The following is an 11,039-nucleotide window of genomic DNA, read 5'->3' on the forward strand; positions in this document are numbered from 1 at the left end:
AGAGAGTCCATAATATTAGCAGTACTAACTGAGTAATCATTAGAAAAAGGGTACCTCATAGCTTCAAAAACGTTGAAGCTAATAACTTCACCATCAAACTCCATTGTCAAGGAGCCATTATAGACATCAATCTTATTCCTAGCAGTCCTCATGAAGGGATGTCCAAGCAAAAGTGGCGTTGAGTTCCTAGGAGAGTCCCCCATTCCCCCATTTCCAAGACATAAAAATCTGCAGGAAAGGTCAAGTTGTTCACCAGCACAAGGACATCTTCAACATACCCTTTCGGATAAGCATTAGATCTGTAAGCTAATTGGATAATCACATTATCAGTTTTAAGCTCACCTAGGTCTAGAGATGCATATAAACTATATGGCATAACATTTATTAAAGCACCTAGATCTAGCATCACATGTGAGCCCCGGAAAAATTTATCGAGCTTAAGTGAAATAGTTCGATAATTTACTTATCGACTTCGATAAAAGATAAAGTACTCGAGAATATTTTCAGAAAATTTCGTGAAATGAAATCCTCAATTTAGAAGTTGGATAATGAAGTACATGTCACGACGAGTTCGTGGAAATTTTCGGGGAATTTTCCGGATACCCGAGCTAATCTTTAAGTATTTTGGAAGTTTTGGGATTAAGGAAATTGCTTAAAGAAATAGAAATTAGGTGGTTTGATCTGGACCATCCACCGCTTCCACCGCTTGATCCTAGCCATCCATTATCAATTGGGTGCATCCATATAAGTGGCGAACAGTAGGAAGACCAGTTGGCTTGCTCCAAAACACGCGTAAGAGCTTTGATGCTCTCTGACCCGACGAAACCCAGAAACCCACAAGAAGATCCGACCGGCGCTACTTCATCCGGCCACCGATCGACGACGGACGACCACCATCTTCTTCGCCTCTTCGTCGCCTTTAGACTGATGCTCTTGGATTGTCCATGCACCTGACAAGGACGAAGAGCCGACGGTGAAGTCCAAGCCTTCGCCGGCGATTTCTGCAAGTTTCCGGCCACCATTCAAGGCGCATTCGGTATGGAAATTCATCCCTTCGTCATAATCTGCACGATTTGATACTTAGTTTTCAAATTGGATTGAGTTTGATTGGTTTGCGTTTCTGGGTAGCTACGGCTCCGCCGTGTCCTTAGGCACCGGCGACTTCTCCGACACTTCTAGGCTCGGTTTCCGTCTTGACTGCGTCTATTGAAGTGAAATTGGGAAGCTTGTTGGGTCGATTGCATCAGAAGCATTAGTTCATCATCAGTTGGGTTTCGGCAGTGAGTTAATTTGGTTGGAATCGATTTCCGAAGGTATAATTTCAAATCTTGAATTAAGTGGTTGCTTCTGTGATGAATTCGTAGTTGTGTTCTGAAGAGCTCTTGAATTAATTCTGCCTTGGTATTATGGTTACTGTTGCCGGCTGGTTTAGTTGAGTTTGGAAGAACATGTTGTGTTGGCTATGTTGTTTGCAAGTACAGAGTGGGTTAGTAATGACTTGATTCGAATTGATGTGTGGAATGGTGAATTTAGATGGTTAACGTTTTGCAAGGTTTCCCATTGCAGTTAGCATTGAAATGATTATGTTGATTTGAATTAGAAATAGAATTTGAATTATGTTGGGTGCCCTTAGTAATTTGGGCACACCTTGTGTGAAATGGACAAATGGTAGTGTAAAGGAAGAAAAATAACATATTGGGTGTCCATAGTAGTTTTGGGCACACCTTGAATGAAAGTGGAAAGAATTGGGTGTCCATAGTAAATTCTGTCGAATTACTATGTGATAAAAGCTGTTAAGTAAATGTGGATCGTTCGTTGGAAAAATCGTTATTGGTTTGTTTGCGTATTTTACGGTTTGATAATAAGTAAGGAAAATAAGTTATATATATACATTGGGTGGCCTTAGTAAATTTGGTGCACTCAATATATATGGTCAATACCGTAATTTCAAGTGAATGTTCGATAATTTAAGCTAATTATCGAACCATTAACGATTGGTCAAACAATGGTCAAAGTTTGTCAATCCTGGTCAAACCAGGAAAGGTCGGTCAAACCTTGGTCAACTCCTGGTCAAACCAGGAAAAGTTGGTTTGGACGATATATTAATCGTCGAGATTTCATATAATTGTTCAAAAGATATTAACTATCGAAATGTCGGAATCTAGGACTCCAGTTACCCGAGGAACAGAAAGTTCGCAACTCTCGGAGTACGTGAGAGAAAGCATCGGAATCCAGGTAGGGATTCAGGACTCTCCTCGGTTAGTGATTTTCTTATATTGTTATTAAATGATGCATGTTAGTTGGTATGGTTTGGTTATGTTCAAATGCAATGCATACTAACCCAACCATGTGAGAAATGTGATGGCTTGAGAGCGAAGGGTGGCTCTGACTTCCTTGGGTTCGATCCCCAAAACCTCCGGAGGGTTAGTTACACCGGTCGGACGGTGAGCGATCGCAATGACGACCCGATCCGTGTGTGTAGCTAGGTAGCGGACGCTCTCGCTACGCTTACCTGGTGATAAATTAAATTGAGGTAAGGTCGTGTAGTGGGTCTATGGGACCGGCCATCAGGTAAAACTTGGATTTGGCGCCGTAGTTGTTTAAGCATCATGCATCAATTTTCAAGTTGAAAAACATTAAAGTTTGTCGTTTCTTTTAAACACTTGGTTTAAGCATGTTTTCATACTGAGGCCTCAATAATTTATTTATCGATTTTCAAATCTAGTCGAGATAGAGTTCCTGTTGAGCAGCGAGGACGAAAGCTCACCCCTACAACAGTGTGGATGCAGGTACTGTGCACTGGTGACGGGACAATAGCGGAATGAGCTGGGTGTGCGGAAATAAGTTCGGTAAATCGTCGTTTGAACCTTATTCTAAATTGTATTTCTCGAACTTCGTATTCCGAGACTTGTTATTAGTTAGCCTTGTGTCAATGTTGGTTGAGTTCTCATTTCCTTGGAGTTCGTACCTCTTGTGTGAGAACTCATTTCAAGTTCTAGACGAATGAAATAAATTTTAGCAACTCAATTATTTTCACCTCAAAAATAATTGTAGCTTCCGCTGTGTTTCTACGAAAAGTTTTCAAACAAAATGCCTAGCGGTTCTCTAGAATGTAAATCGAGTGTTCGGTTTATGTTTTAGAGGCTCGCGGCACTGTGACGTGCTTAAGCTGGTGAGGTGCAGCTTGGGGCGTTACAGAAAGTGGTATCAGAGCAATGCTTCTGAGTTTTCGATTTCAACGATTTAAAAACCTCTGATACCCGAAAAAGTTCTGCTGGCTCGTGAAAAATTTTCAAATCCTGTTAAACGGTTTGACTTCGGTTTTTAAGACCGAGTTTTGAAACGTTCGAGGAAGTTTTCGAAAAAAAAAAAGGATTTTGAAAATAAGGTTCACGAGCTGATTTTCAAGGTGATTTCGAAAAGAGATTTCGAAAAGGGGTGCCAAAAGCTAAAGTGCTTTGAAAGGCGATTTGGCAAAAAGATTGACTTCCGGTTACTGTTCAAAGGTTTTGGATTTCGGTGTTTACTATTTACGTGCTTAAACCCATACCGCCTTTGAAATGTGTTTTGTCGGAAGACGCTTTTGACCGAAAAAGGGAAGTCTTGGCGAAAAACGTTGTTTAACTTTATCGTGGTTTTTACATTTGAGGGTTTTGAACAAAACCTTACACTGATTTAAACCGTGTTTCGAGGTTCGTCTAGAGCCGTGTTTTCCCGTTACGTGGGAGATTTTAGAAGTTCCTTTACCATGGAATTCCGGTTCTCTCCCTAGTTGTGAAAGGGTTGTTGCTCATGTGTGTTCATATAATTACAACTTTTCACCCAGTTTAGGGCCCGACTGGCCACCGGATCCCCCTAATGCATACCGAGGTTGAAAGTTGTTAATTTCTGAATACAACTTGCGACAACTAAGTGACTCTAGGGTATTCTCCTAAAGTTCGACTTGTTAGTCGGAACTCTTGTTTGTTTTCCCTTCGGATTCCTTAATCCGAAAGTCGTTATCCTTTCTTCGAAAGGTTGACTTATGTTCCGACTTGTCCTTGAAATTGAACTTGTGTTTGCTCGGTTTTCTATTCCTTTTGCATGTTGTTATATTGTTGGATTCACTTACCAATTTGGTTGGTTGCCATCGCTTTGTTCAGTGAATCCGGTTCGCTAAAACCGTGTTCATTTCTATTAATCTTAGACTTGGTAATTATTTCTTCTTGGGTATTTTGTCGAGTCTAGTTTATTTGATTGCTTAGGCAGACTCGATTGTTGTGATTTGTCTCATCATCTTTGCAAGTCCAACTGTTATATGTTTTACATCATGTCGAATTGATTTATGGATACATGGATTCACTTTCAAATTGTGCATAATCACGTGAATCCTGTTCATTGAACTCTTGTTGTTGGAAGGACTCGATGTTGTATCTGTCTTGTAATCTTTATCGAGTCCAGTTATTGTTCATCCTTTTATTGTTCTTTGAATTTGAACGAGTATTGCCACCCATAGCTCTTCCACAGTGCACAGACCGCGGCAAAGTTGAGAGCCCAGTATGAGGTAAAATAAAAGGAGCAAGGTATGTGAACGACAAACTTGAGTATATGGGAAGGTGATTGATGTTGGAAATTGTTGAAATGTGAAATGTGGTTGGTTGTTTGATTGAGTTGTGGAAATGTTGGTTTCAGATTGAAATGATTGCAGCATGGGACTATAAGTCCGATTTTATCGAATGAAATTGTGGTATTGAGAGTTGTTTTTCATTTCAGCTTGATAATGTCGTCTGATGAAGAAGAGCCATTGGAAGTAGAGGAAGTGAATGATGATGAAGATCCAGAAGAGGTGAGTTCATTGACGGGTCCAGAAACTGGATCTACAGCTAGTGGTCCCTCGGTTAATTTTCAGGCACCTTCAGATTGGCCACCTTGGGGACAAGTGCAGCTTCCAGCAGAGCCTTTTGCAGCCGACTTACTACAGGAGGACTGGACTGTGGGTCAGTATACCTGCTTATTCACTCGGGGCCTTCAGGAGAAAAGGAAGGCTGGTCGTACGAGATCAAGACAAGCGGTCACAAGGAGTTACATTCTTGGTTTCAACTCCAAGATTCGGGAACATATGCTTCGCTATTATAATGATGATCGTCAGTATACTTCACTATTAGATATAGCTGAAGCGGTCGAAAGGGTGATAGGTATCGTTGACACAATTGAACATTACAAAGCTCATCGCCTACTGATTCCCGACGCGTTTAAGGAGGAATTGCTCGCATGTGATTTAATGAAGGGTATATATTTCGAGGAGTGCAGACTTCGAAATATAGTTCCGGTTTGGACACAACTCGATTAGCACCCTTTGACTCGCTGGAGAGAAAGGAAGTCTACGCACTTTAATTGTGAGAGCTCGTATCGAACGATTTTCGTTCCGTCTTGGTGTTACCCTGTAGGATTATGGGATTGTAACCTAAATAATTCGCACTCTTTTATCTTTGCGATGGAATGTTTGTGTGTTGTGTCTATTTGAGGCTTCGTCACTCGTCAGGAAGTCGACAAGGAACCAAAGAGCAAAGCATCCTACAAGGGAGAGCTAGCACGTCTTCGGATTCTAACCGCTTCCAATGATGCGCGTTACCGGTAAGGATCTTTTGAGGACTGCAAGTATCTCTTCCTTACTAATAGATACATTGATTTTCTTTTCTTTCGTTTGGTTGGTGTTGTCCTACCATTTCCCTACATTATTAAAATTCTGGTTGTGGTTGCAAAGCATGCTCCTTAAACCTTGAAATTCCGTCATTTGGATTGTTGCCAAAATTTAAAATTCTTCGATTTTGAGAAAAGCTTTTCAGGTTGCCAAAGTACACTGGTTAAAATGGTTTGGAAGCGGTTATCGATCTTGTTTTTAGGAAATTGTTCCAACCAGTTTCACCCAAAGGTGAGAACTTTTACCCCTCCAAGTCAGTTTCAAAAAGTGAAAATTTTCTTCTCAAGGTTCTGCTGATTCTTCGTGGCAGCAACTTTGGGATCAGCTTTGAATTTCCAGAATTCTGAAATTTTTGAAATTTTAACCCAACAGTGTTCAGCCTTTTGGGTACTGATCTGAAACATTTTACCTCCTTTCGACTGAAATTGAAGTCGTGGTGATTTTTCCAAGTCTGCCTTGCAAGGAAGGAAATTTGAAAACTTTTGCTGCAATTGTTTGGGCAAAATTTTCAGTTCTTGTCTCTTCTTTTTCCGAGAGTTTACATTTGGTGTTGAAAGGCTATTTGACGTTCCCTAGAGTTTAATTTCCTTCCATCAGGAAGTTTCCAAAACGAAGTTTTGGTATTACTTTGGTTGCTTATTTTTTAAAAAAAAGTCAAGTTCAACGTAAATTGTAGTAAGGGAGGATATTCTCCACACTACGGGACTTCTAGCAACCAAAATTCAAGGAAGAGATGTGTGCAGAACGAAAGGTGGGAAGTTTGCCTTGTCATCGCTAGAAACGCGACTTGCGACTTCGACGTCATGGCTTGTCATGGTCTGAACGACATGTGACCTGGGGAAGTATTTTGACACCAGGTACGTTATGAGTGTTGTTCGTGGTTGCTTAACCATCAGTTTCTCTGATTTTTACGAAGCTTTCAAGATCAACGCTGACCTATACGTAGAAGCGTGTGTGATCCTCGAATTTCGTCGAATCGTGACGGAAACCCCTGCTGAAGCTTGTTATCAAGGTGGAACGTCAGTTCAACTGAGTTAGTGTTCCAAGAAATCCATTGACACGTGGCTGTCGCAGGAAGGACAACATGATTCGATGTTGTTAAAACGGGACATTTTGTTCACGCAGTTATAGGAAGTACTTCGCCTTCGAGTTCGAAGAGTGCATGCGTTAGCTAAAGTAGTAGTCATAAAGGACTACGTAGTGAGCTTGTGGCGAGGAAAAATTGGTAATGTGTCGTCGCGTGGCAATTCGTGGAATAACTTCTAGAAATCGACTGTTAGGTTCCGTCGTGCTTTTCTCGTATAGCTTGACTAGAAGGACGGATGCTCAGCCAAGTTCGCGGGTATTGTCCTTCTGAGGACAATGATATCTTCCACAGTGAATTGCGAATCTCATGTTAGCGACGACAACGTCTATTTGTTGTTCATAGTTAATGGGAGTTCCACGAGTGGAACATAATTATACCTACGGGTAGTTACGTATGTCTCTGGGTAAGTTGAAATTCCCGGATCACGGTGTGCTTGTTGTGAGCGGGGATTAGTTGGAGACGTGAATCGTCTACGAGTTGCCAGCTGTGGCAGTAGTGAATAATGGTAATAAGGGTTGGTAGTTACCCAATTTTATTTGGTATAAACAAAGATTGTCTATGGAAATGCCAGGTATGGCAGTGTTTGGAGGAGAGTGATAAACGGTTAAATTCCTCCTTCTGGTTGTTATGAGAAAGGTCTTGTGGTTACAGAAAAGTGAAAACTAGCGGAGCAAAGTGTATCCTGTTGGTGATAAATGAGGAACACTTGGTAAAGAGAAATGTTAGCTCCGGTGTCGATATGTATGACTAGAAATAGTCGAGTTGTACCATAAGAAATTAGGAATTGGAATGTTATGGGTACTGGAGTCCGACATGAAAAGTGAAGTATGGTTGACCGTTTGACCAATCCTGAAATTTCGAGGACGAAATTTATTTAAGGGGGGTGGAACTGTGAGCCCCGGAAAAATTTATCGAGCTTAAGTGAAATAGTTCGATAATTTACTTATCGACTTCGATAAAAGATAAAGTACTCGAGAATATTTTCAGAAAATTTCGTGAAATGAAATCCTCAATTTAGAAGTTGGATAATGAAGTACATGTCACGACGAGTTCGTGGAAATTTTCGGGGAATTTTCCGGATACCCGAGCTAATCTTTAAGTATTTTGGAAGTTTTGGGATTAAGGAAATTGCTTAAAGAAATAGAAATTAGGTGGTTTGATCTGGACCATCCACCGCTTCCACCGCTTGATCCTAGCCATCCATTATCAATTGGGTGCATCCATATAAGTGGCGAACAGTAGGAAGACCAGTTGGCTTGCTCCAAAACACGCGTAAGAGCTTTGATGCTCTCTGACCCGACGAAACCCAGAAACCCACAAGAAGATCCGACCGGCGCTACTTCATCCGGCCACCGATCGACGACGGACGACCACCATCTTCTTCGCCTCTTCGTCGCCTTTAGACTGATGCTCTTGGATTGTCCATGCACCTGACAAGGACGAAGAGCCGACGGTGAAGTCCAAGCCTTCGCCGGCGATTTCTGCAAGTTTCCGGCCACCATTCAAGGCGCATTCGGTATGGAAATTCATCCCTTCGTCATAATCTGCACGATTTGATACTTAGTTTTCAAATTGGATTGAGTTTGATTGGTTTGCGTTTCTGGGTAGCTACGGCTCCGCCGTGTCCTTAGGCACCGGCGACTTCTCCGACACTTCTAGGCTCGGTTTCCGTCTTGACTGCGTCTATTGAAGTGAAATTGGGAAGCTTGTTGGGTCGATTGCATCAGAAGCATTAGTTCATCATCAGTTGGGTTTCGGCAGTGAGTTAATTTGGTTGGAATCGATTTCCGAAGGTATAATTTCAAATCTTGAATTAAGTGGTTGCTTCTGTGATGAATTCGTAGTTGTGTTCTGAAGAGCTCTTGAATTAATTCTGCCTTGGTATTATGGTTACTGTTGCCGGCTGGTTTAGTTGAGTTTGGAAGAACATGTTGTGTTGGCTATGTTGTTTGCAAGTACAGAGTGGGTTAGTAATGACTTGATTCGAATTGATGTGTGGAATGGTGAATTTAGATGGTTAACGTTTTGCAAGGTTTCCCATTGCAGTTAGCATTGAAATGATTATGTTGATTTGAATTAGAAATAGAATTTGAATTATGTTGGGTGCCCTTAGTAATTTGGGCACACCTTGTGTGAAATGGACAAATGGTAGTGTAAAGGAAGAAAAATAACATATTGGGTGTCCATAGTAGTTTTGGGCACACCTTGAATGAAAGTGGAAAGAATTGGGTGTCCATAGTAAATTCTGTCGAATTACTATGTGATAAAAGCTGTTAAGTAAATGTGGATCGTTCGTTGGAAAAATCGTTATTGGTTTGTTTGCGTATTTTACGGTTTGATAATAAGTAAGGAAAATAAGTTATATATATACATTGGGTGGCCTTAGTAAATTTGGTGCACTCAATATATATGGTCAATACCGTAATTTCAAGTGAATGTTCGATAATTTAAGCTAATTATCGAACCATTAACGATTGGTCAAACAATGGTCAAAGTTTGTCAATCCTGGTCAAACCAGGAAAGGTCGGTCAAACCTTGGTCAACTCCTGGTCAAACCAGGAAAAGTTGGTTTGGACGATATATTAATCGTCGAGATTTCATATAATTGTTCAAAAGATATTAACTATCGAAATGTCGGAATCTAGGACTCCAGTTACCCGAGGAACAGAAAGTTCGCAACTCTCGGAGTACGTGAGAGAAAGCATCGGAATCCAGGTAGGGATTCAGGACTCTCCTCGGTTAGTGATTTTCTTATATTGTTATTAAATGATGCATGTTAGTTGGTATGGTTTGGTTATGTTCAAATGCAATGCATACTAACCCAACCATGTGAGAAATGTGATGGCTTGAGAGCGAAGGGTGGCTCTGACTTCCTTGGGTTCGATCCCCAAAACCTCCGGAGGGTTAGTTACACCGGTCGGACGGTGAGCGATCGCAATGACGACCCGATCCGTGTGTGTAGCTAGGTAGCGGACGCTCTCGCTACGCTTACCTGGTGATAAATTAAATTGAGGTAAGGTCGTGTAGTGGGTCTATGGGACCGGCCATCAGGTAAAACTTGGATTTGGCGCCGTAGTTGTTTAAGCATCATGCATCAATTTTCAAGTTGAAAAACATTAAAGTTTGTCGTTTCTTTTAAACACTTGGTTTAAGCATGTTTTCATACTGAGGCCTCAATAATTTATTTATCGATTTTCAAATCTAGTCGAGATAGAGTTCCTGTTGAGCAGCGAGGACGAAAGCTCACCCCTACAACAGTGTGGATGCAGGTACTGTGCACTGGTGACGGGACAATAGCGGAATGAGCTGGGTGTGCGGAAATAAGTTCGGTAAATCGTCGTTTGAACCTTATTCTAAATTGTATTTCTCGAACTTCGTATTCCGAGACTTGTTATTAGTTAGCCTTGTGTCAATGTTGGTTGAGTTCTCATTTCCTTGGAGTTCGTACCTCTTGTGTGAGAACTCATTTCAAGTTCTAGACGAATGAAATAAATTTTAGCAACTCAATTATTTTCACCTCAAAAATAATTGTAGCTTCCGCTGTGTTTCTACGAAAAGTTTTCAAACAAAATGCCTAGCGGTTCTCTAGAATGTAAATCGAGTGTTCGGTTTATGTTTTAGAGGCTCGCGGCACTGTGACGTGCTTAAGCTGGTGAGGTGCAGCTTGGGGCGTTACATCACATTTTCAAATTTAGTGTTACCAATAGTGCAAGGGATAGAAAAACTTCCTGGGTCCTTAAGCTTTGGGGGAAGCTTTCGCTGAATCACAGCTGAGACATTTTCAGACATTTTTACTACCTCTTTCTCACATATACTTCTCCTAGTGGTGCAGAACTCCTTCAAGTACTTAGCGTACTTAGGGATCTGAGTAAGGCACTCAATTAAAGGTATATATGTTAACTTGTACCTTCATGAAAATCTCCAAAATTGCTTTTTCCTCCTCCTTCTTCTTTGACTTTGCAAATCTTAAAAGTTGCAGGGTCCTTCTCAAGTGTCCTTTTAGAAGACTCAACGTCTTCCGCTTCCTCAATGACGGCTTGGGTCTTCTTACTTTTCTTTGGTGGATCAATAAGTGTACGTCCACTCCTTGTTGTGACAGTCTTAGCAGATTGGAGCTTTGGGTCTGAGATCTTACCTATAAAGTTCAAAACTTAACCCATTTGCTTCTTCAGCTGAGAGATATCCTTACTATGATGTGAACATTTCCATAAGTGCTTGAGTAGATGTTGCTAGAGCTTCAAACATCTTATCATAGTTAGGGTTAGAAATCGA

The 11,039-nt window shown here is 41.1% G+C and overlaps 2 long non-coding RNA genes across 2 annotated transcripts; both read left to right on the forward strand.

The window, feature by feature from the left end:
• Positions 1 to 787: 787 nt before the first annotated feature.
• On the forward strand, positions 788 to 3,195 carry LOC133723818 (uncharacterized). Its single transcript, XR_009853285.1, has 3 exons — positions 788 to 1,036; positions 1,129 to 1,313; positions 2,166 to 3,195. It is a non-coding gene; the product is annotated as an uncharacterized LOC133723818 (long non-coding RNA).
• Positions 3,196 to 8,034: 4,839 nt separating this feature from the next.
• LOC133723876 (uncharacterized) lies at positions 8,035 to 10,275 on the forward strand. Its single transcript, XR_009853325.1, has 3 exons — positions 8,035 to 8,283; positions 8,376 to 8,560; positions 9,413 to 10,275. It is a non-coding gene; the product is annotated as an uncharacterized LOC133723876 (long non-coding RNA).
• The last annotated feature ends 764 nt before the right edge of the window (positions 10,276 to 11,039 follow it).

The sequence above is a fragment of the Rosa rugosa genome, chromosome 7, assembly GCF_958449725.1.
Source record: "Rosa rugosa chromosome 7, drRosRugo1.1, whole genome shotgun sequence".
Lineage (NCBI taxonomy): Eukaryota > Viridiplantae > Streptophyta > Magnoliopsida > Rosales > Rosaceae > Rosa > Rosa rugosa.